The following is a 26,485-nucleotide window of genomic DNA, read 5'->3' on the forward strand; positions in this document are numbered from 1 at the left end:
GCCCAGCACATAATGGTTAATTTCTGACCTTTTTTAGCCCCCAGATAGCCCACGAACAGTTGGTCATCCACCCCAAATTCTGTTGTGTGGTCAAGGTAGATTGACAATGTTCTTTTTGGGTCCAGATGGTGGAGTCGTTCCTCCTCTTTAGAGGGATGTGGAGGAGCATAAAAGGTGGGTAGGGCGACAGATTGTTCCAAATGAAATGGGTTCACCACCTTAGATAGGAAAGAGGCCCGGGTGCGAAGCATCACCTTGTCCGGGAAAACCACAAAATAGGGAGGCTTGAATGATAAAGCCTGCAGCTCACTCACCCTCTGTGCAGTAGTCTGTCCTGATGGCAAGTAGCCAAAGAGGGGCACACATGAGGTAAGTGAGAACCAGGTTCAGATCCCAATGAGGCATGATGAAGGGCGAAGGGGGAAACATATTTACAAGCCCTTTCAGAAGCCTATTTACAATAGGGTACTTAAATAAAGAGGATTGGTGGGGCAGTTGCAGGTAAGCGGACAGAGGAGAAAGATAACCCTTGAGAGTACCCAGAGCACAGCCCTGCTGGGCAAGGGTAAGAATAAAGAGTAGAACATCAGAAAGAGGGTCATTAGTCTTCTCTTTACAATATTTCGCAAATATTTGCAAACGGCAGCCGTATACCGTTTTGGTGGAGGGACGCCTGGCAGAAAGAATAACTTTATAAACTTCGGGAGGAAGGTCAAAAGCTATCAACTGTCGACGCTTAATCTCCATGCAAGGAGGCGGAGAGTTGACAGGTTCGGATGGAGGACCCTCCCCTGATGCTGCGACAGAATTCCGCCCCAGGGACAGCCTGATCGGAGAATTGATGCTCCTTTTTAGAAGCCAGGTATACCAAACTCTCTGTGCCCAGTTTGGTGCCACAAGAATGACTTGGGCCGAGTCGTTCTTGATATTCTTGAGAACTCTGGACAGCAATTGTATCCGCGGAAAGGAATTCAGGAGCCCTGATCTCCACTCGAGCCTAAAAGCGCATGCTGAAGCATAGCTGCCTTGAAAACTCCAACACGCAGAACTGCTGACATTGTGCATTCTCTTCAGAGGTGAACAGAACTAAGCAAGGCTCTCCCCACTGCTGAAACAGACTTTGCGTCACCTCCGAGTGAAGATGCCATTCGTGATATGCTAGGCATCGACGGCTGAGTTTGTCTGCCTTGGCGTTCAAAGAACCTGCCAGGTGTTCAACCACCAGGGTTATGATCTGCTGTTCAAGCTATGTCCAGAGACGCAGGGCCTCTTGACAAAGGGTCCACGACCCCACCCGCCCTGCATGTTGCAGTACCACATGGCAGTGGTGTTGTCCGTGAACATGTGCACTAACTTACTCTTGACTGAGGGAAGAAATTCTTTCAATGCCAGTCAGATCACCTGGAGCTCCACCAGGTTGATATGGAGCCCGGATTCTGCGGAGGCTAGAGTCCTCTGATCTCCACCTCCCCCAGATGGCTGCCCCATCCCAGGAGTGACATATCTGTCACTACTGTGAGATCTTGTTAGGGAAGGGAGAGGGGTCTGCCTCTTACCCAATCGCGGTTTGTTAGCTACCACTGGAGGCCCTTTGTGGATCCTTCAGAGAACTGCACCATATTAGAGAGATTCCGCAGATGCTCTGCCCACTGGAACTTCAGGTCCCACTGCAGAGCCAGCATGTGCCATCTGCATGATTTACCAACCAGATGCAAGAAGCCATGAGGCACAGCAGCCTCGGAGTCATTCTCACCAAAATCCAGGATAGAGGCTGAAACATGGGTATCATACCCTGAATATCCTGGATTCGCAGCTTGGGTGGATAAGCCCGAAACGGCACTGTGTCAAGAAAAGCTCCAATGAAAGGAGTCAGGTGTGACTTTGGCATATTTATAATGAACCCCAGCAAAAGCAGAAGGTCCACCGTAGTCTGGAGGTGGAAAAAGACAGTCTGGGGCAAGGCCGCCTTCAACTGCCAGTCGTCAAGGTAGGAGAAGACTGAACCCCCCAACCTGAGCAGATGAGCTGCCAACACCTTGGTGAACACCTGAGAGGCGCAGGTAAGGCCAAAGGGGAGCACCGTGAACTAAAAGAGCTTGTGGCCTACCTTGAACTGCAGGTAACGCCTGTAGGCTGGTAGGATGGGGATGTGAAAATACTTATACTGCAAGTTCAATGCTACCAGCCAGCCAGTCTTCTTAGTCTAGGGCAGATCAGACTTGAGCCAATGTGAGCATCTTGAATTTCTCCTTTTTGAGGAAGAGATTGATGGTTCGGAGGTCTAGAATAGGACGAAGAACTTGGTACTTTTTGGGTATCAGAATGCAGCGGGAATAACAACCACAGCCTACTTCTGATAACAGAACCCTTTCTATAGCTCCCTTGGCCAGGAAAGCTATAACTTCCTCTCAAGGCAAGAAAACAGGATGCTTCACCAGCCGTTTGTGATATGGTGGTAAAGAGGGAGGGAAAGTTTGGAAGGGGAGGAATTAGCCCCATTGAATGATCTGCAAGACCCATTAGTCTGATATTATGGACTGCCAGTGGAGGAGATGATGTTGGATTCTCCCTCCAACTGGACACCCATGGTCTTGCAGAACCAAACTGTGAAGGCTTTGAGGCTACAGCTGCAGAGGAGTTGGTGGCAGATGACTTCTGGCTATAATTCCCACATGATTTGAATGCACCGTGTCCACGTCCTCACACAACATGGGAAGCCTGTGTGGTGTTAGCAAAAGGCCCAAGGACTTGGCCGTAGCCCGCGAGTCCTTGTTGCTCCAGCGCCGAGTCTGCCTTCTATCCGAATAGACGAGTCCCATCAAAGGGCATGTCAATAAGGTTGGCCTGCACATCTCCCGAAAAGTCCGATAAATTCAAAGGTAAGGAATCTTCAGCTAGAATTCTCAAGCAGATATGAATATTTAAAAAGACGTAGTGCTTGCATGCATCTATTCCACACATAAGAATAGCAAATATATTTTAGACACAACTTTAACTGCACAATTTAATCACTTAGCGACAGTGGAGCTTGTGGACTGTTAGATACAGAGGGTCAGCCACAACCACATTTTATCCATACTCCACAGGGCGAGGCCTTGAACTCTATTATTATTGACAATAACCTGGGCCTTATTAACACTAATAATTTGGTCTGCAGCTTCTTACCCCAATGTTTACGTATGTTGGAGAAGGTTAAGAAAGCACAATTGATTTTATGTTTATTACTAGGAAATATACTCTGCTTGTTGGTGACTTTGAGGTGGCACCAAACACTACAAGTGACCATAACCCTTTAACTGTTCTCTTCCGCTTAACAGCTAAGATTGGGAAAGGTGATAGATGCCCCATTGATTTTAATCAAAATAAAGGAATGAGATCAAGTTGGGGTAAAGTAGATCCCACCCAATTTGAAGCAAAAACTGTTACGACAGATTTTTACCTCATTATGAGCTGTCTCCACGCAGACTGTCTCCCTGACGAGGTGGTTCACGACTTTGAACTGATCTGTGCAGATGTGGCAGAAGATCTGACCAGATCATTTTGAAGAGGGGAATCACAGGAGGCGCAATGGTTTAACGCTGAGTGCTCCAGAGCGCATAAGAATCTTAAAACAGCCCTTCACGCCAACCCCCGTGACGGAACATTGATTAAAAATTTAAGACAGACCTACAAGCGCTCTATCAAATTAAGACAAGAGGAATTGAGCAGTTTGGCTTAGGAGGACTTGGAGAGAGCCAGCGCCCTGAAAGACTCTAAGAGCTTTTGGGACATAATTAATCGCCCTCTATTGAAGGATGAGCCTAAACCCATGGATTCACTGATCCTGGGGGCACCTGGGAATCCCACTTCTCTGCAATATTTAAACCCAAAAATGCCTTGATAGTTGAAGGAAGCGCCAAAGGCACGCCTAAGGCAAACCCGTCTGCGCCCATCAGCCTCCCGGAGGCGGCCAGCACCAGCCATTATGCCGGTGACACTACCCTGAATTTCATTAAACCCACTCAGTATAACCATAAGGAACTGTTAGAACTTAACGCTTCCTGTAGCAGCTGTGTGAGATGGGATGCTGCATTAAACAGCTCCTACTCTTGTGTGAAGTGTGAGCTTGCTTTATCCCTATCCCCTATTCCCTCTGCAGAACAGCTTAGGGCTGGTAAGGTGCCGGCCACTATCAAGGCAGCACTTATTAATGCTCGTTCGATGTCTAAACATTGTCACGACATCTTTGAGCTGCTTACGGATGTATCTCTTGACATACTCTTTTTGACAGAAACCTGGCTGACTCAGTCCTCTTGTGCAGTCATTGAACTGGCCATCCCTACCGGCTTCAAAATCGCCCATGCGGATCGGAAAACTGGGCGCGGGGGAGGTGTGGCAGTTGTGGTCAAAGAGGAATTGGAGTGTCTTTTCTCTGAACTTACGGACTCTCCTGATGTTGAAGCTCTGGATTTTTGCATAAAATTTCCCCCCCCACTACTGTCTGGGTGGGATTGTGCTGTACCGTGCCCTTGGCCCTTAAGGCCCTTTCCCTAAGTTGTTGGACACTTGGATCTTACCCAGAGCTCTGCGTTACTCCCATTTTTTGCTCCTCGGGGATTGTAATATCCACATGGACAACCTTGATGGGAATGACACGCGTGACTTTTTAGCCTTGTTGCATTCGGCCGAACTTGTACAATACGTTTCCTCTCTGACTCATAGTGGTGGCCATACGCTTGACGTCGTCTGCTTTAGTCTGCCACTGCTGGTGAACCCTCTGCAGCCCGTCAGTTGGTCTGATCACTATTTAATTTCCTTTTCCTGGAATATTGCCAAAGGTCCCTCCTCATCTAGGCCTCTCTGTGCTGCTACCCGTAGGGCCCCCAAAAATTCGACCCTGCAGCTCTGTGCACCGCGCTGGCCGACTGACTGCAACATCTCCAAGAGGATTTGGACTTGGCTGTAGGGCAGTTCAATAATTGGATCGAGAAGTTGGTTTGTGATCTTTCGCCTCAGGTCATACCTCGAGGCCTTAATATGTCACCGTCCAAACCCTGGTTAACGCCTTTGCTTCAATCCCAGAAACAGCAGTGCAAAAGGCTGGAAAGAAGATGGAGACAGAACTACAATATATCTGACAAGATGGAATTGAAAAAAAGCCCAAAAAACTTACTATGCGGCGATCACTGCAGCGAAACACTGCTATTACGCTCATCGTATCGCCATGTCAGGCAATAATGCCAAGGCACTATTCAACATTGTAAAAGGTTATGTTTCTCCCAAAGCTTTGAACAATGCACATACACCTTCTCTTATTTGGTGCGAAGAGCTTTCTGACTTTTTTATGAATAAAGTTAGATCACTTCAAGTGCTCTTTAATACACCAGCAGCCCAGACCACGCAGCTGCCTGCGGATTTCAAGTCCGCTTTTGACACTGAAACTACTTTCTCCTCATTCTTGACCATACCTCTTGAGGAGTCTCTGGCTGCCTTGACCTCCTTAAAGTCTGGTTCCCCTCTCGATCCGTGTCCCTCCCGCCATACTTATGGCCAGCACAGCTCTAGTCATTAATCCTCTGGTGAACCAGCTGATTAACACATCTTTAGGGTCGGGCTCTGTCCCTCCCGCATGGAAACAGGCCATGCTGGTCCCCCTTATAAAAAAGCCGACGCTGGACCTTCACATTCTCTCGAGCTATCGGCCTATCTCTTTGCTTCCGGGCATGACCAAAGTCTGTGAGAAACTAGCGAATAAACAATTGACCTCCTATATTGAACAACACGGCTTATTGCACCCTGCTCAATCTGGTTTCCGTGCTTCTTTTAGCACGGAGTCTGCCTTGGTGGAAATCTCAGAGGCCATCCGGGAGTCGTTAGATGCTGGGGGCAGGGAAGTTTTGGTCCTATTGGGCCTATCTGCCATCTTTGATACTGTCCCCCATGCTCTCCTCCTGACCCGATGGCAGAGGCTTGGTGCTGCATGGGAATGGCTAAAGTCCTTCCTTGACGGTAGAACCCAGCAAGTGTGGATCCCCCCTTTCGCATCTACCATCCAAGCTGTGCAAACAGGGGTCCCTCAGGGATCCATATTGAGTCCTCTGTTATTTAATCTATATATGACCCCTCTAATCCAGCTAGCCGAGGACTTTGGCGCTAAAGTAGTAGCATATGCTGATGATACCCAGCTTTTATTCACCTGGAAAAAGCACGAGTCCATTACGGACCACGTTAGAACCTGTCTGTCTGCGGTGTTCAAATGGTTCACTTCGGCCCAGCTGAAATGCAATGAAGATAAAACAGAGATACTGTTTTTTGGGGAATTCCCTTTGCTATTTTTTCACGACTGCTGGCCCACTGATGCTCCGCGACCATCCCCTTCGGGTCTTCCTGTGAAGAACCTGGAGATCTGGTTCGACGAAAATCTTAGCTTTGTCAATCGGATTAGCAAATTGACAGGTACATGTTTCGGCATTTTGAAGATGCTCAGAAAATTTCTGCCCCTGTTGCCTCTTTCTGCAAGAGAAACAGTAATAAGGGCCTTAGCTACCTCCCACCTTGATTATGCCAATGCATTGTATGTAGGTCTCCCTGGCTACCTTATGGATAAGTTGCAGGTGGTGCAGAACGCCGCTGCGCAGTTCCTGCTGCACTTACCCAAACACACTAGCATGAGGCAACATCTCTGTAATTTGCACTGGCTGCCGTTAAATGCTAGGGTCTTGTTCAAGGCTTTAGTTACGGCCCTTGTAGCACTATATGAATACGGCCCGATGTATCTGAGGAAACGTTTTTCGTTTTATGTCCCGGGCAGACACTTGCGTTCCTCAAACACGTGCCTGGCCTCCGTACCCATAATCTGTTTGAAAAAAAGGGGGGGCAGCTCATTGTCTTATTTGGCAGCTAAGTTGTGGAACTCTCTCCCCCTGGAGCTCCGTAGCCTCCAAAACCCCTCTCAGTTCAGGAAAAAACTTAAAACTTTCCTATTCAATTAATGCCTGTTTTCCTTCTGTTTTCACTGTTCTCAATGGCTGGTTCGCGCCAGGACACTCTTCTGAGTAGCCGTGTGCGTTACAAATCACCAATAACATATCATAACATAACTTAGCGAGGGCAATTAGCATTAAAGCCTCTGGCCCTGATGGGGTCCCTTTGAATTTGTTTAAAAGAAACCCCAAATTGTTGACAGCCTTGCTCACTAATGTTTTTAAAGCCGTAGTGATTGGCCCCATCCCATTATTCTGGAAAGAGGCAATTGTGGTTCTAGTATTTAAGAAGGGTAACCGAAGTGACCATGCCTGTTATAGGCCGAGCTCACTAATCGACGCCACTGTAAAGGTATTGGGGATGGTTATCCTTGCGTGTCTCGAAACATGGGCGAACTTTAAAGGGATTGTGTCTAGATTGCAATATGGTTTTAAAAGGGGGATGGATACCACAGAAAACTGCCTCCATTTGTCCCTCGTCATGGGCAAGTACATGAAGGCCAGGAGGGGTTCTATCCACCTGGTCTTCATGGACATGTCCAGTGCTTTCGACACGGTTAATCGGGACTAATTGTGGGAGAAAATGGAGCAAATGGGTTTTGAAGAAGCTCTTGTATCCCTCCTGCGTAGACTTCATACCTCTACAATGGTTGCCATACGATATGGTCCTAGGGGGGAGATGATGGGACCCATTGTCTCTTACATAAGGTGTTCCGCAGGGCTGCATTTTAGCTCCATTCCTGTTTTTATTCTACACAAATGGTTTCGAGGCTTTTTTAATCGATAAGGAACTTGATTTCCCAAAAATTGGAGGCAACACGATTCCGATGTTATCTTATGCGGATGACACAGTTTTAATGGCTCTGACAGCCAATAGCCTCCAAAAGTCATTGAATGCTTTTACTGATTTTATGGCAGCGTTGTACCTAAAAGTACATTTTATTAAATGTTATGTCATGATGTGTGGCCCCAAAGTTACGAAAACCATGAAATTTGAGGTTGGGGGTAAGACAATTGATAAGGTGAAAGGTTTTACATACCTAGGGAACATTTTTAACAATACCCTGAATTGGGACCACCTCGTTACAGTTAGGGTACAACATACGAGTCGCGTTGTGGAGGGGTTATTTTGCTTGGCCCGTAAGCTAGGCCATAAACCAGTGACAGATCTTGTTAGCCTTTACAAAGTCAAATGTCTTTGGCATCCTATGGGGCGGGGGTTTGGGGCTATCATAAAACCAGGCACCTGCAGGTTCAGGAAAATACATTTATTAAGTATTTGTTGTTGGCCCCAAATAGTGCCCCCACAGCCTTCTGTCACCAGGAGCTTCGGTTGGCCTATCTTGAAGATCGAATTAATATCGCCCCACTGCTTTTATGGGCTAAGATTTGGTTATCTGAGGACTTAATGTTCTCAAGGGACGTTATCAAAGATCGTACCAACTTAGATAGCGCACTTTCCACCCCTTGGCTTTGTTTTGTGAAGGGCATATTATAAAAGTTAGGGTTGGGGTACTATTACGACAATCCTGCAAGTATTGTTACTAATGCGAAAGATGTTATAAAAGAGGCATTTTATGCAGGACACATCTGCACTGTGCCCAAATGGTAGCATCAGGCCCCTTATGTTTATTCCCCGGTGAACAGAAATCTTATTTAAGTTTTACCATTAATGTTAAAACACGATTTTACCTGACCAGGTTTCGATTAAGCACATTGCACTTTCTAGTGGCATTCCCTAAATAATCAGGTTGGGGTCAAAGTTTACCACTTTGTCCGTGTGATAACCTATCAGTTCAGAGCACATTGCACTTTATTTTATTCTGTCCTCTGTATAAAGAGACACGGGGGAAATGTTAAACCCCAATTTTAAGGGTAATACTGCCATGCACCTATATTGATGGTTTTACATTTTTACAGTCTTTGTCTACTTCAACTATTTGCACTGCTGTTTCGAATTTTATTAGAGTTGCGATGGCTATAAGAAACCGCTATGAGTCACTGTAACTTAATTAAAACCAGTGTTACCCTTTACAAAAATTAATTAAATGGATGAAATCGTATGGGTGACATTAGAGATGCATGTTTGGGGTATCCGTTGTTTCTTTTCAAATTTGCTCCAATCCCATATTTTTTACTTTTTATTGTCTGTTTTTATGTATGCCTCTGTAATCATGACATGAAATCTCATTTTAGCAATATGTTTTTGTGAACTTTTATGGTTCTTGGAACCGAATAAAGATATTTTGATTGATTGATATGGCGGTAAAGAGGGAGGGAAAGTTTGGAAAGGGAGGGAGTAAACCCTCTGAATGATCTGCAAGACCCATTTGTCTGATATTATGGACTGCCAGTGGAGGAGATGATGTTGGATTCTTCCTCCAACTGGGCACCCATGGTCTTGCAGAACCAAACTATGAAGGCTTTGAGGCTACAGCTGCAGAAATGTTGGTGGAGGATGACTTCTGGCTACAATTCCCACATGATTTGAATGCACCATGTCCACGTCCTCACACAACATGGGAAACCTGCACACGACGGTGGCTGGGGTATGGATGGCACGCTTGAAAGCCCCTTCCATAGTCATGGAAAGGGCAAAAGGCTGTCTGGGTGTGAGGTGTTACCGAGAGGCCCAAGGACTTGGCCATAGCCCGCGAGTCCTTGAATCGTTCCAGTACAAGTCTTCCTTCTCTTCGAATAGACGAGTCCCATCAGAGGGTATGTCCATGAGGTTGGCCTGCACATCTCCCGAAAAGCCAGATAAATTCAAAGGTAAGAAATCTGCAGCTAAAAGTCTCAAGCAGATATGAATATTAAAAAAGGTGTAGTACTAGCATGCACCCATTCCACACATCAGAATAGCAAATATATTTTAGACACAACAAGTAGGCCTTACAGTGTTTATATGTCACTATGATAGACAGTAAACTAGGCAGCAAAGAACACCGAGATTCAAGAACTTATTCCACAGCAATAAAATGACTGCACCATTAAGTGTCTTTGAAAAGTCTATAAATACCCGATGCAAAGTCTAATCTGCCTGAACCTTTACCTGACTGGATAGAAGTGCCAATGCCATTGCATGGTATGTTATAGATGATTCCTTCCTCAAACCTTTCTATGTGAAAGTTATTATCTATTATTTCCCTTAGGACCCGGTCAGGAAAGTTAATAGTTTCAGTGTTCATTATTATCAGCTTTTACTGACAAACTACAACCATTGGTTACATGGGCAGGGGTTAGGACAGCCTTCTAAAAAGAAGCCAAAATCAATGCCCACCACATACAGGTTAAGGATGTTACTGGACCATTCATTAAATTCAGCTGCTTTGGTTGCCTGAAAGAGCTTCATCCTTTTGGCGTCTGATATAGCAATGCTGAGATTATCCATACAGAGCATGTGGGTAGTTGGTGGTTGGTAGTAAAAGTAACCAGACCAACTGGTTAAAATGATTCTGCATACATTCCATTGAAGTATTTTAAATATCTTTATTTAATGGATGTCCCATGTCATTAGCTGATGACTCAATTGGGAGGTTGGGAAAAGTACCTTAGATCTCACTATGAGTATTAGGAAATCCATATGATAGAAAACAGACTGGTGCAATATAGCCCTTTCAAATAAAATAAATATTTAAACAATTGAAGCTACTTTTAAGAAGGTCTAGCAACTTTTGACAGGTTTCACGGAAGTACTGCCACAAGGCCATTAAGACTATGCAGTGGTGTATTTGCATGATACTGTGATTTGTAGGCCAAATAGGTAAGATCACATTGAACATAAAGGAAGAGCACTACTAATGCTGAGGCACCTGAAGATCATGATGTGGACTATTTGTTCCATGGTAAACACCATCAGTATAGCCCTTGAAAGGATGTGAGCTGCACATTAAAAAATAACTGACTGACTAATTTAAAATTGGTACCTGTTCAGTTCCCCAGTGATTGCTGCAAGCAGAGAGCTTTTCCCACAGCCGACTTTTCCAACAACCCCAACTAGTGAACCCTAAAGGGGAGAAAAATGAACAGGAAAAAGTGATCACTAAGTGAGTCAGAAATATTGATAAGTACAGGGCATGAAAGAGAACCTCCCTTCATCTGAATCACTTGTCCAAAGTGTGTTGAGGTCATTAATTACCAAAAGAGGTATCCGCAATATTTGTGCAATGGAGTTCCTGGTGCCATATATCCACATTAGACTTTTACTGTCACATTTGATGCTAACACGCTATTTTGCTGGATTACACATATATAAAACTGTAGAACGTAGTAACCAAACAAAATCACTCTTACACATTTTAAAGTCACAGAAAAATACATTTCCTCTTTCTATCAACCCTTCACAAGTATTTTGTGTGCCTTCATTCTACATTGTGTGTTTTGGCCGTGACCTCACCTGCCTGTGTGGGGAAGGATTGCTGTCCCTGCGGATCGTCTCCCTCTGGCTGCCGCTCCCGCCATCCCACCGCGGCCGCTGCACAGAGAGGAAACTACACCAGCAACCTCTGCGGCGGAAGTGGAAGCCGCCTGTGTACTTTTGCGCCCGGAGGCGCTATAAACAGCTGCTGGGTCTCTGGCAGAGCGGGTGCCTTCATTCTACATTGTGTGTTTTGGCCGTGACCTCACCTGCCTGTGTGGGGAAGGATTGCTGTCCCTGCGGATCGTCTCCCTCTGGCTGCCGCTCCCGCCATCCCACCGCGGCTGCTGCACAGAGAGGAAACTACACCTCCCAGCAACCTCTGCGGCGGAAGTGGAAGCCGCCTGTGTACTTTCGCGCCCGGAGGCGCTATAAACAGCTGCTGGGTCTCCGCCTCGCGGGACGCGCGCGGGCGGCGCTGGGCTGAGCCCGGGCAGAGGGCAGGCCGTCCGGGGCAGATCGAGGCAGGGCTGGGCCCACTCCCTAACTACATCACCCTACATCTAAGGTACTGTTCGTGTTCGAGTAAAGCGGTTAATCTTGACCAATAGCTGCTTGTGTGATTCTGTGGGTCCCTATTGTCGGGTGTTGCCATTTACATAGCTAATTATGTCAAAAGAAACCCCCTTGCGCAAACCATCTATGCTGGGAGGATCAGTCAGAGGCACGCTGGACAGTTTCATCACAAGAGCTGCTTCTGTTCTGGAAAAGGAAATTGCCATAGTTGAACGACGTTTGTCGGCCGAGCATTTACTGTCTAAAAGATCCTCACTCGGCCCCATTCAGCTAGCTGTCTCACCGGTGCTGGCTCTACCTACTCCCTGTCTAAATAACAGCCAGATTGCCAGCCCTCCGCCCTCGTCGGTCCATGTAAACAAGACAGTGCCACATTCTCACATACATCTAACACTGCCTGCTTCCAATCCTGCTAATAATCATTCTAAGGACTCCACCTCACCGATCCTACAAGTTCCTGGGTCTGTGCCCATTTCTATTGATGCCAGCACGCAAAGGATGGGAAGGAAAAGTTATATCACAGGTCCGCCCCCTTCAAAGAAAAGGAAGAAGGGAGGGAAAAAACACACCATAACGAACCGACTGGGCATTGTTAAACATAAATTGGTGGAAAACACTGCAAACTCTTCTCCGCCAGCTGCTGAACAACTAGTTGACCAAACATCAGACCCGGACCCTCTTAATTCTGACTCTGCACACAATAATATTATGTGCCGACTCGAGACATTAGTAAAATCACTTCTCCTCCCATTAATAGAAAGGATGAAGGGGGTGTCGAATCAACTTGGGATAATTGAGCAGTTGATATTGAAAAATGGCGTCCAGTCAAAAGATACATCGCCCGAGGTTCCGGTCCCATCAAGTAGTACTCCTCCCCCTAATTCACTTCCAGCGCTCGATGTTAGGAATAGCAGCTCAGAGCATCTTAAAGCTAACATTATACCAACTTCACCAAAGGTAACCAACTTGATCCCCAACCGAAAGCTAATTGATGCTCCTCCCTTTTATAATAACTCCCACCCGCCTGCAAAAAATGTACTTTCTGGTACCTCTTCGAACAAAAAGCATGGTGTGAGTCTTGATCATATACACTTACCACCCGAGGCAGCTCCCTATGTAGTTCTGATGACAGGTGTCCCTGCTCTAGAGGTGGGAAAGAAAGAGGGTTACTCTGACCTTAAAAACAAGGTCTTGCACTGGTTGGGCAAGAATAGACCTTTACCCTACAACATAAATGGTGAACTATTGAATGTTCGTAGGCTTGGTTGGGTGGGTCCACGGCCTAAGGATATCGAAGGCGATGTAATCGTTGTTAACTTTAGAGACCACAGAGCAACTAAATATATAGTCAACTATTTCCAACACCAATACCAGAGCGCCATCAGTACCTTTGATTTAACTTACTTTTACCCACAAAGTTTAATTAGGAACCCAACACATGCCAACACTCATTCTTGGTCACAGATAGGCCCTCTTATGTTTAATTTACCAACTTTTAACCGTTTTTCCTCACTTAGAGGACTAGAGGATGTGGATTGACTCATCCCAGAAGAACACTCTCAGCACCCCTCCTGTGGCTTACCTGATTTACAACCAGCCAGAGATCACTGTGTTTTAACTTTGTCAAATGCTGAATTAGTTAGTGGAGGGAGCAATTCTGGTACCATCCAAATACTCTCATGGAATATCGCAGGCCTTAAGAAGCACTTGGCTAATACGGACTGGCTTGACTTTGTTAACCAATATGAAATTTGCATGTTCCAGGAGACTTGGAGCCTGGGCCCTCTCTATATCTCCGGCTACACAACTTTTTATATACCGGCTGTGCACCAGAGTGTGGGCCGTCCTTCGGGAGGCCTACACATCTGGATTAAGGTCACAATGAACTTGGATATCAAAGTCCATAATACCAAGTCAGCAGACATTCTCCATTTATCCTTTAAACGGCCTTGGAATGGCTCCAGAGTTGATCTCTTTAATGTATATGCTAGGGGAGGCCCCTCTAACCAAAACTCTGTTACTATCTCCACCTTGGAGGATGCCCTGTCAGGTATTCCTCCACTTTCCAACATAATTTTGGGTGGTGATCTGAACTGTACATACGAACCACTAAGAGACGCAGATCTTCTGGGCCCTAATGAGGATGATACTAAAAACTGTATCCCTCCCTTGACTCTGACCCCCATCAAAAGATGGTCAACAAGGGCACTACAGATTACTGGTCTCGCCTTGGAATACAATCTCCGAGCACTAAACGGAAGAACCCCTTCTGACCCCCATGGGGCTATGACGTTTAATAGACCAAATGGGCCGTCGCGCATTGATTACTTCATTGTCGACGTGAAATCTTGGGTCTATGTGGTTGATATGAAAGTAGTTCAGATGCCAGATAGTGATCACAATCCCCTCTGTGCAGTTTTAAAATGGCACATTAGGCCAGACTTCTTACATTCGAACCTATCCTCAAAAGCAGTAATCCCCACAAACTGCAATAGAAGGTTGAAATGGCACAAAGTATCTTGTCACGAGGACATCTTAGCTTCCATAAATACCCAAGTGGCTATTCAGGCTGCAGAATTTGCTCTCCTTAACGCTACGATGGCAGAGACACATTGTGCAGACCTTAACAATACCTATAAAACCTTTATTGAGGATATAGGCTCCCATTTTAAAATAAAAGGATCAAAGGCTGGTGTAAACTTCTCAGGCAAGAGAGGCAATCCATGGTACACCACTGAATGCAGTACCCGAAGGAAGGCGATCTCACTTGCCCTTTGTAAAAGAGATCCTGTAGCAGTTAGGTTGGCTAGACAAGCCTACAAAAAATCTATAGAAGAGGCTAAGCGGACTTGGGAGGAGGATCATTGGCAAGCGCTAAAGAAGGCAGCCTTTTTAAAAGATTCTAGTATCTTCTGGACTTTAATAACTCAATTAACCAGAAGAGACTCTGATCCACTACCCAACCACATAACCAAGCAACAGTGGTCTGCACATTTCTCAAAACTGTATTGTAATGAGGTAGAACCCGACCACCTTGCAATTGCTAATTCTGACCATAACCTTATCTTGCTACAGCCTGACCCAACAGTTCTCTTTACCCTTACGGAGGTCCAGACCGCCATCAAAAGCATAGCACCTGGGAAGGCAGCAGGCCCAGATGGCCTTCCAGGAGATCTGATCCTCCATAACCCTTCAGTATGGGCAAAACTTATTTTTAATATGATGAATCTTTTGTTATGTGGTCACACAGTCCCAGACTCCTGGAAGGGTGCCGAGGTGGTCACAATCTACAAGAAGGGGGCGAGAGAGGACCCTGCCAACTATAGGCCGTTAAGTCTAATTGATGTCACCCAAAAGGTGGTTGGCAGGGTTCTTAACTCACGTTTGGGGTCTTGGCTGGAAGAGGGAAACATCCTAACCCATTTACAAGCTGGTTTCAGGAAGAAAGTAGGCACTATGGACCAAGTGTTCAGATTCGTAGCCACCTATTGGAAGACCGTTCTGATTGGTGGGGGATCTTTATACTTGGCCTTTATTGACCTCAAAACCGCTTTCGACCTCGTCCCTCGGGCTAAATTGTGGCAGGTATTACATGAAATGGGGTTACCACGATATCTTCTGGAGCTCATTAAAAGATTGCATGATGGTACATACGCAAGAATTAGATGGGGATCAGAAGGTCAATTGACTGATCGAATTCCTGTCCAAAGGGGGGTCCGTCAGGGATGTGTGATGGCTCCGACTTTGTTCTCCCTCTTTATTAATGGGGTGGCAGACCATTTGAGGGAGGACCCAGCGGATGCCCCTTCCCTGGCGGTGGAAAAAACACCTACCCTCCTCTTTGCAGATGACACGCTCCTCATGTCCAAAACACCTATGGGTCTCCAGAAACTGCTCGACAGGTTTAGCGCCTTTTGTGATAATCGTGGCCTCACTGTTAACACCACTAAGACCAAATTCATGGTACTAACTGGAAACAAAAAACATAAGAAAATTAATATCACATCAAATGGCACCCCGCTCGAGAAAGTAGATGCCTTTGACTACTTAGGGGTTAGGATTAATTCCAAAATGAAATGGGACTCCCACATTGTCAAGATGTCTTTAAATTTTAAGAGAGTAACAGGAGCAATACTTAGAGATCACCGCCTATCCTCATCTAAACCCATTAGCCCGGCGCTTCTAGTATATGAGGGCAAGGCACTGTCTGCCGCTACTTACGGCTCTGAATTATGGGGTTTTGAAAGAGCTGCTATGTTAGCCACAGCAGAACACAAATTCTTGAGAGAGCTTGTGGGCCTTCCAGTCTCCACTCCTCTGAAACCATTATTTTATGATTTAGGACGCCACTCCATTAAAGACATCCTTGGGCTTCGTCCCCTATTATTTTGGGTTCGTCTCAGAAGGACCCCGGAACTCAGTAATTACGCCGCGGTCCTTGACGAACTCATTGCTCTAAATGGTTGTGGAGTGATCTCATGGTTGAAAAATCTAAGGGACCTGGTATTTAATTTAGGGCTCAAAGAAGAATGGCTCTCACAGCAGCCCCCGCAAAAAAACATCATTAAGAAACTATACTGGGCAAATATAGAAGCAGTGGTCTTGAAAAACCCTAAGCTGGGCTCCCTAACTGACATATTCTTGACGTGTAAGTTAAAACCAAAGTGGGAACCTTTTCTCGACTTTATTTCCTCACCTAGGGATAGAGCTTTGTTTTTTAAAATGAGGCTAGGTACTTTACCCCTTAACGCTTTCACAATCAGCTGGAAAAATTATAAACCCCACCATACAACCTGCCCGGGATGTTCTAATCCCACTGAATCTTTGGGTCACTTCCTGTTCGCCTGTAAAGCATATAGGGTGCCCAGAAAACGTTGGTTGAGTCCAGTTTGTAGAGAGCTGGGAACCAGGCAGTCGTCAGTGGCCCTCCGTATCCTAACAACGGATACCACATCTACATTGGTAATTTGTGGGGTGGCTAAATATCTTGGAAAAGCATGGCAAATACGATCTAAGCTTGTCGAACCAAGTAGTACTAGGCTGTAGTGTAATGGTACCACTATATGAAATATTCTTTTCACATTTGATGTCCCACCCCCTGCTGTGCTCCTGGTTAGCTGTATTTACCCAAGCCCTCTGGGTTTTTATTTATTGTGCATGTTTTTTTAAAGAAATTTACGTATATTTGTATATGTTTTTATTAATTTTATGGTTCTATTTATGATGTATTGTATTCACTTTTATGATACCTTGCTAGCGAATAAAGTATTCAAACGATAGCATCCATTGCTATTTTCTTAACAAAATACAGAACATCATAAACTAGATTCCATCATAACTGGTCACAGAAAACAAAATGACAGTATCGGAAAATGAGCTGTAAAGCTCCCCCTCGCTCCCCCAGTTACAACTTTTGTCATAGAAGTAACCAGTGAAAATGTGTAGAGCCCCTAAATGCGCTGCTCCACCTGATGACTGAGGCCAATGAGCACTTCTCAAACTCATGAGGTTTATTAAATGTTCAGGTTATCATCAATTGCTGCCTTGCCCTAGATTGCATTGAAGAATGTTACAAAATAAATAGGATCACTCCCTGCCCAAAAGGCAAAAAGAACATCCCATGAAACTTTCTAAATACAAGACAACATCATACTGACAAGCTCTGCCAAAAGTCCTGGAAAAATCCTCACAGAGCAATTTTATCAATATTTCGAAGACAACCGAGCAATAAGATTTCTGCCTTTAACACAGAACCCACATCCAAGATATCTACCTTGGGACATTTCTATCCTGCTAGATCCCAGTGCAGCATTTGATACAATGAATCACACAACTCTCTTTGTGAAATTTAAACAGCTTAAGGGATCTTGCAATCCCTTGGACAGAATCATTCCTTTCAGAATGCTACGAATAAGGACAAATGGACACAGATGTCTACAACAAGAGGCTCAACAGATGGATCACACAATGACAATTAAACGCTTAGGGCCCGATTCACAAAGATAAGCTGAGACGAAAGTCTAATTTTACAACTTTTCGTATTCACAAAGGGCATTTGCGAGTAGTAAAGTTAGACTTTTGTCTCAGTTTTGGTCTCTTTTGGTCTCTGTTAAACGTAAGATCAAAACTTAAGTTTAACTGAGTCAAAAGTCCCACTTCATTTACTGCTCATAAATGCCCTTTTTCTAAACTCACTAACAGACGGATATTACAAGGTCACAGATTTGTAAGTAACATCTTGTATTTCATACAGTGCTCTGTAAAATACTTCTGCAGTTTATAAGCACAGCAAATAACACCCAATTCAATCCTACGCAGCTTATTGTACTTCAGGAGGATGGAAGGCTGAGCTAGGTTTGCAGTGATGAAGACTTGTGACTTTCAGATTACCGCTTGTCAATAACAAGTGAAACTCACTAAGACACTTTGCTGGTCACAATGCACAGATGGTAAACCGTGACAAGTCAAGGTCAAACAAAGTTTGAAGTATCTCAGCATACCTGAAACAAACCTGAACATGAATGAAAGAAAATGTAGCAGTTGTTAATGATTATTATTATTATTATTAATTATCTGTAAAGCGCAACTATCACCCAGAGAGCATCTTGGCACTGATTACTTTTATCAGTATAGAAAACTACTGTTAAAAGGTTACATCTATGGCTATTTAACCACAGCTGTCTTTTGCTGAGGCAAAAGCTATGTCTTTAGCCATACCTTCTTTTTCTGAAACTTAACAGGTTTGCATCGGTTCTTAGATAGAGTGGCAGAATGTTCCTTAGTCGAGCAGCTCGGACCTGGAACGCTTTGCCTCCCAGTTGTGTCTTTTTAAAAGAAAATACAGATACCAGGCAGGCGCAGGATGATCTCAGCCTTCATGCTGGCCTGTAGCGTTTAACCTTTTGTTGTACAGTCTTAGGTATCCTGCCATTTAATGCCTTGTGCAGTATGTAGAGGTCCTTGAAAGTGCACCATTCCTTTACTGGGAGCCAGTGGAGTTCCTGCAGTGTTTCAGTTGCAGAATACCTTCTCCCTTTGTTTAGCACCAGCTTGGCAGCAATCACCTGGATCATTTGAAGCCGCATGAGCAGACAGTCTGGACAGCCTATAAGTAAGGAGTTGCAGTAGTCCAGTCTTCTCAGTATAGTGGCCAGTACCACAAGTCTCCTAAAGGGCTGTGGAAGCATAGGAACAATTTTCTTCAAAGTTCTTACGAGTCCATAGCATTCTGCTACTGTTTATTGACTTGAATCTACATTGAGAGATTATCCTTAAATTGAACTCCAAGATTTCGTACAGAGTGCGCAGATTCAAGAGCTGACTTTATTGGCCACTGGCAAAAGTTGGTTGGGCGTTGTTGTTGTAAATCCCCTGGTGAGCAGCATAGAAATTCTGTCTTGTATCCATTGAATTTTAACATTTTCTGGTCAAGTAACTGGGCCATCTCTTTCAGACATGTGTGAAATTTTTTTGTTTGATTTATGTCCGTCCGACTTGTCTAATGATGTTATTAGTTGAGTATTGTCTGCATAATTAATAAACGATATCACAACTGACTTAATCACTGTCAGCAATGGTCTTATGTAGACATTGAAGAAGATGGGGCTCCATGCCTGATTTCTGTGTATTCAGATACATAAGGCGGGAGAGTTACTGCTTGGCATCTTTCTGATAAGTAGGATTCAAACCATTTAAGCAACATAACTCTTATCCCAATCTATTTTAGAAGTGCTAGCAGAATTTGGTAGTTGACGGTGTCGAATGTGGTGGATAAGTCCAAGAGGACAAGAACTGCCATTGGACCACCGTCAACTTGCATCCTCAATTCATTTGAGGCTAAAACCAGCAATGACTCTGTTCCATGGGCTGGCCTAAAACCCATCAGTCCTGGTCCGAGAATGGTTGAGAAGTCTATTAGGATTGGTTCAAAGACCAAAGTAATTTACACTGGTGGCAAACCAGCGTTTCCCTTCCCTTGGTCCTGGAGTCACCAGAGATAACAACACCAAAAATGTAAGCAACATTAAGAGAACATCTCCTTTCCTCCTCAAATGGATTATGTCATTAAACAAACAAGGCACCTCCACAAGCAGGTCAAAAACAGCGCAGCAATTCTCCCAATCCCCAAAAAAGGTCCTAACAGGGATCCTAAATTAAAATATTGACAGAATCATCACTGATATAAGACAAAAGTAGAGTGATTCACCCCTTTCCCTAAAGAGTTTCATTATTTACCCATCTCCACTAGAATTGGCTTCAACATGCTTTATTTAATGCACAAAGATTTCTGTAAATGAGATGAATCCTACTTCCAGGCCAGAGTAAACCATAAGATTCAGAAACCTGCAGCCAACCCTCCAACCACTAAACGTCTATGAGTAGTATAATAAATATGGTGGAGATACATTCTCTCATGCAGTATTGTAAATATGGGAAAGATTCATCTTGAGCTGCTGTACGGTAAACTGCAATGTGATAACAATTCTTCAAGACCTGAAGACTGGTCAATATCTCTCAGCTCCAGCCAGTTTTGAGATGATGGTAATTACAAAGTTCCTATGAACCGCTGTGTTGAGGTTTCAGTTCAACAGTAACCCTGTTGAGAGTCCAAAGGCACAATCCAGGCTCAATAATGTGTTTTATTTTAAATATATCTTTATTGTCATTTATAACAAACATTACAAACATCGGCATGTATTGTTTCATAGTCATGCTTTAATGAGTAGCGAATCAACATATGCATTAGGTTCATGGCCCAGTTACAGTGCAGGTATAGACCAGAGAACGCTTGTGCCTGTGCTCGGTTGGCTGGCTGGCTGGCCGCCAGGCTCGTAACAAAGACTGGGAAACTGCGTTCTGGAGGGGAGGACAGCAGCCCCACGGGCAGATTAAACTGGACCAAATCAGGTCTAAATTAGGATAAGCAGTGTGAAACAGTGTGAAGGGTGAAAGATCTACTGACCTACTGGAAAACCATCAGGAAAAAAAAGTAACCACAACAGGGTGAACTCAGTTTCTGTGTTTCTTTTTTTTTTGTTTTTGTTTTTTGTGGTGTGGCCCGTCAGCTGCCCGGACTGAATTGTGCCAGCAAGTGGAGGCATCCAAATTAAATACTTACACTGCCACTGCGGCGGAACTAAATCAAATCTTGTCAGCCACAGCCACTGCAATCAAAGTTACATCCTCAACCTCAAGCATTGCCAGTACTATAGCCATAACCACAGTCGGTTCTGCAGTCTCACCATAGATAAACTGAGTCAAACTTTCTTACGACCATTCTAAATGTCTGCTCCCGAGGCACAGCCCACCCAGAGAAACCGCTATCTTCATAGATCAGCTAAGTTCCCTAACCATGAAGCAACTAGGAGGCCATACCCCTTCCTCCGAGGATGGAAATTATCCCACAGAATATTTCACCAACGCCGAGCCAAAGCTATGGAAAAAAGGAAGGACCAAAAACCCAAGTCACATAGCATAAGTCAAAAATCAACCAAAACAATTGAAGCGCCAATGACAACCCACGATGTATCATGCACGCCCTCCTTTTCTGGTGCAGTGTCTAATCTCAATTATAACAAGACAAGCCAGTCGACCTTGGAGACCTTGGTGGCTATTAAGTCTATCAAAGACACAGCCAGTGCAACTACATTAACACCAAAACCTACATACGCATCTACAGCCAGGGCCCAAACGGATAGTAAAAGGGCCAGCCATATGAGTAGCAGAAGCACTTCAGAAATTAAAAAGAAAAATTCAATAACAGATTACTTCCTAAAAAACTCTCCACAGCCAGCTCACCCCGACCTCTCAGACTCACCCAGGAAAAAGGTATTCTATGGTGGCTTGGTAGCCACCCCTGCCCCCAAGGTTGATATAATATCGCTTATAACCCTGTCTCCCAGAATTAAAAGCAAGTATAGTCAGGCTCTCCAACAATCAACAAACAGTACTGTAATAGAAATATCTCAATTGCACAATCGGGAAAGCTTGCCTGATCCAAATTCTGGCCAATTCTTTCCAAGATAGTCAAGTGCAGACTTTGTGGCTACAAATCTGAAACCTTTTTACATCTACTTTGCAGTTGTCCGATGCTTTTCGAGCTTCGGCGAACACTATTAAAGCCACTTTTTTAGGTCTCGCGAGCCAAAGGCTCGAAGAGACATTTTATATGTGGGCTTTTCAAAGTGCTGCCGTGGCCTAAAGCTACAGTGCACGTGAACGTGCACGCGCGCAGCGCCATGTGTCTTTCCTCCGTAGCGATCGTAATCACGATCACTTTCACTTTCGCGGGCTCCTCTGTTGCTGGCATTCCCCCCTCCCTTCTCGCACAGCCCTTCTTGTTGAGTTTGTCAACCAAGTTCTCGATAGTCACATAGTCGGTATTTTCGCAATTTAGTACAGTGTGAATGCTTTTTTTCAACAGAGCTAAATATAGCGGCAGGGGAGCGAACTTGTGTATTCCTTGGTTGGGTGGGGGATGTGACCACAGATGACTCAATCCACTTCCGAGTTCGAGATTTAAAGCCAGTGCTCACAAATGCCGGCTGTGTACATTTAGGTGTTGGGGACAGCGAAACACCAGCGTTTTTTATATAGAGAATTTCAGTAAGGGTTTGTTTTTCACCGGAAAAAATGTATTCCTTGTTTATTATGTGCTAACTGTATAACATGGCCTCCCACTTTTGCTTCACACGTGACCAAATGTGTGGTCCCATATTTATCAAATCATGTCCCGAAGGTTCGGTTACATTTTTCTGCTACATCAAACTGAGCCTTGTAGTACAATGTCTCGTTGAATTCTTTGAGGTAGGGTGTAATCTCTGACACCCCTTCCTGCGAGCTATCAATCTGCATGCTGCCTCGAAAACCCTCGAGATTGTTGATGCTTTACATAAGAGTCCATTTGCCCTCCCTCCGCGGGACGTCTCACTCACCCCTGCCCCCAACACTCCCGCTGAGGGGGCTTAGCCTCCGCCATTTGCACTTACAGGGTGTTATTCTGACCTTGATTGCGAGAGGCGAGGTCGCGTCACCCCCCATCCTGGCGCCTTTGAAGCCACAATGACTTTGAGATTCATTTGCGGATCCCACCCACCCCTCGGGAGCTATCTCCCCTGCCCCGCCCACTGTCTTCTCTTCTTTAACCCCTGCCCTCAGCGAGGGTGAGACAAAGGGCTTCATCTGCATGCGCTGATTGGCTGTAATCTGCCGAGCACAGGAATGCGGTTAGGTGACAGAACTGTAGGGAAGAAAATGCAATTAAGGCCTCCGAGTGCAGACATTGTACCTCAGATTACAAACAGATTCGCACCCCTGCTGACTCACGGGAACTCCGCCTTCCTGCCCCTTTAATGCAGCCGGCGCTGCCGCATTACAATTCCTGTTCCGACAATTGTACGAGTAATTAAAGAAGCAATCGTTTTTTGAGGAAAAGGTCACATTGGGTTGTTTAAGTAACATGTCTACTCTGAGAATAAAGGAGCATTTACCAGATGACCCCGTGTCATCAAGGACACCATGTTGCAGTCCTGGGATTTCATTTAACTCTGCAATGAATCCTGGGACTTGTAGTCACGATGCTCATATTGGAGGAAGATTTGAAGGGGGAAACCCATGACAGAAACACAGAGGGGCAGATTTACAAGCCCCTTGCGCTACTTTTGAGTCACTTTTCCCGTGTTAAAAGTGGCGCAAGAGTAGCGCAAGGGGCTTGTAAATCTGTCCCAGAGTTCCTAATAATGCGAACTCGTCTGCTAATCTTATCATACAATACAGTAAAGGTGTACTGATGCCATGTCTGTGCCTGTCATGCACACCGCGCTGCTTGCACGCAGTAAAGGAGTCCCAGTAAGTCTGTGAGGCAGATTAAAAAAATATTAATAGAGACAGTCAGGCGACCCAATTTTGATATACAAATGTGAAAAATACTGCAGGTAGGATGCTATGTTCCATCCGGTACGCCATTTGAATCATCTGCCAAATTAGGGCGACCAAAGCAAACACAACTGTTGGAGTTGCCAGAACCCTAAAATATCCCCCACTTTCATCCATACCACGCATGCCATTGGTGAGTGAACTGAGTTGGTCCTAGTCACCCTATATGAGGACCCTTCATCCCACCTTCTGTCCTTTCTCTGCATCCTTTCGTACATCCATCCACCTATCCATCTCTTCATGCTTCAACCCATCCTTACTTTACCATTCTGTCTATTGACCTTTTCATCATTACACTCTTCCGTCCCTCCATCCATCCTTTCACTCACACTTCCAGCCATTCACCCATCGTTTCCCCATCTATACATCCATTCATGTTCATCCGTCCATTATTTCACCCTCCTTTTATCAGTTCACCCAGACTTTCATCCACCTATCCATGCATTCATCCAACCTTTTATTATTCTTGGTTTTCTTTCATTCAACCACCCATACAAATGTTGTTTTACACTTCACCCATCAGTCCTGTCACCCATACATTCACCTTATAATGCTTTTGGCCCTTCAAAGCTTTCTTCTTTCCATACGTCCTTACATCCACTCTTCCTTCACGACCTTTCTCTCTCTCTCTCTCACAAGCTCAGTAGCGAACCCAGTGTAACGTGGGCCTTAATGCAAGGAAGGGAATGTGCCCCTGACTGCTACTTGAATGATAAAATACAGCAATAAGCATAGTTCAGTGGGCCCCTCATGCTTCTGGCCCTGGTGCCATTGCAACTGTTGCACTAATGAAAGCAACGCCCATAAACACGCTTTACTTCTCTCTCTCATCATTTAATCTTTTAGGCCTCCTTTACTATGAATGGCTTCTATCCCTGACCTTGGTTATGGTTTTCCCTTACTTTGTGTTTTTTAAGAGCTGTTGGGCCATATTTACAACAGAATGACTAAGCGTAGTATTAAGCAAAAATTGCTAACTACAGATTTGCCATTCTGAAAACGCAGTGAGGCGCAGTAATAACAAGAATGTGGCGCACCCCTGCGTTTCCCCTAGCACTGGCAATAAATCTAGCTGCCCAGTGTCAAAGCAGGCACCATTGCACAATAGTGCATGGGTGTGTCTGTGTTGGGGGAATGATTGTGTATGTGCAGGAAGGTGTCCCTTCCTGCATCAAAACAATCCAGAATGCCGATTTGAAACTCCTATGTGAGCTGCTTAATGCAGCACACATAGAAACAGTAACAAGCGTGCCAATAGGTCTTGCCTTTGGGACCTTATACGTTTTTAGTCATGCAACAGTTGCATAACTAAATACTTATAAGGTCCCAAAAGCGAGACCTATTGGCTATGGCTTTGGTGTATTTCTATTTTGATGCATATCTCTATCTTGCAGATAGGTAGCTGGAGGGGTTAAACATGCATTTGTCGAATAAAAGTGCTTTTTGTAGAAGAGATTCTGATGCCACTTATACCTGCCTAAACCTTTTAATTGCATGGTTATGGCGAAAACAAACTGTTCTTTAAGTTTTTTCGTGTGTACGTTGTGTCTTCTCTTTCTATAATTTTGCCCACATCATTTTCGGATTTACGTTTATAATTGTGACCCTACAAGCAAATCCGATCTGAGTGCCCTGACTCACCATCCACTTTACCGGCCGGGCAGACCCGAAGTGAAGCCCTGTCCCTTCTCCTGCTTCTCGAGTGCACCTCTCGACAAAATCAACAGTCTATGAATTTAGCCTGAACTTTTGAACTTATACTGACGCCGTTCATGTAACAGTCTGCATTGTACTAAGGTCAACCGAAGCCCGTGGGGTGCAGGGGAGCTAGAATCGCAGCATAAAAAAACTCTTCAAAGTCTAACTTGCTGAGTAACAAAACAAGCGGCTATGACTTTCTATGGCGTATTTGCATCGAAAGCAATCCCCTCTACTATGGTAGAAGTGAACGAATTGAGAAGAATCTGTGGATTTATTTCCCATCTGTCGTACCTTACTTTCGAAGGGCGTCCTTCCCAAGTGGTGGCTCCATTTACACAAGCAGATCTGCCCCTCTTAAACACGCGTCAGATACTTGGTGTAGCGTGCGCTCAGTCATTTACGTATCCAGTGAACTGTCAAACCATGAAGACAAACCATAATCTAATGTTTATTCCTCCTACCTGGCCCCGTACTGATGAATACGAAACGTCTCTTGGCCTTTGTGGGGTGCAAAAGCCGAGTAACTGCATCGTGCTGCAGTGCACTGTGTAACTTGTACAACATAACCCGCTGCAGTAAAGAAGTGCATTTAATCATGCGCTTGCAATAATCTCCAACTCACAGTGTCTAAATAAATCAACTTTGCAACATTGTTTAAGTCTTTGTATGTGTCCGTGTTTAATTCGCCTTTTAGCCCGGGTACCTGCACTTCCAAAAAACGGAAAGGACAGTGCGCTTGGAGTTGTACGGAAATCGATTTATAAACCCAGGCTTTCAAGCATGCCCTACACGGAAAGAGAACCCAGAACAAGCACCGATTCATGTTACATCCACATCCATGGACTATGTTTTCAGTTGGGATTGCAACGCCAGTGCCCAGAAGGAGTAAAACACCTGAGCTCAATGTTATTTAAGAAATTCCACCTAAACAAAAATAGAATATGCCACTAAGAAG

At 44.8% G+C, this 26,485-nt stretch overlaps 1 pseudogene across 1 annotated transcript in view; it reads right to left on the reverse strand.

The window, feature by feature from the left end:
* LOC146816444 (ATP-binding cassette sub-family C member 10-like) overlaps positions 1-26,485 on the reverse strand; it is an 839,384-nt pseudogene that overhangs the window by 678,762 nt on the left and 134,137 nt on the right. Inside the window, exon 6 of the transcript XR_014962842.1 lies at positions 10,889-10,968. The product of XR_014962842.1 is annotated as an ATP-binding cassette sub-family C member 10-like (transcript). The remainder of the gene's footprint in view (positions 1-10,888; positions 10,969-26,485) is intronic.

The sequence above is a fragment of the Triturus cristatus genome, chromosome 6 (genome assembly GCF_964204655.1).
Source record: "Triturus cristatus chromosome 6, aTriCri1.1, whole genome shotgun sequence".
NCBI lineage: Eukaryota > Metazoa > Chordata > Amphibia > Caudata > Salamandridae > Triturus > Triturus cristatus.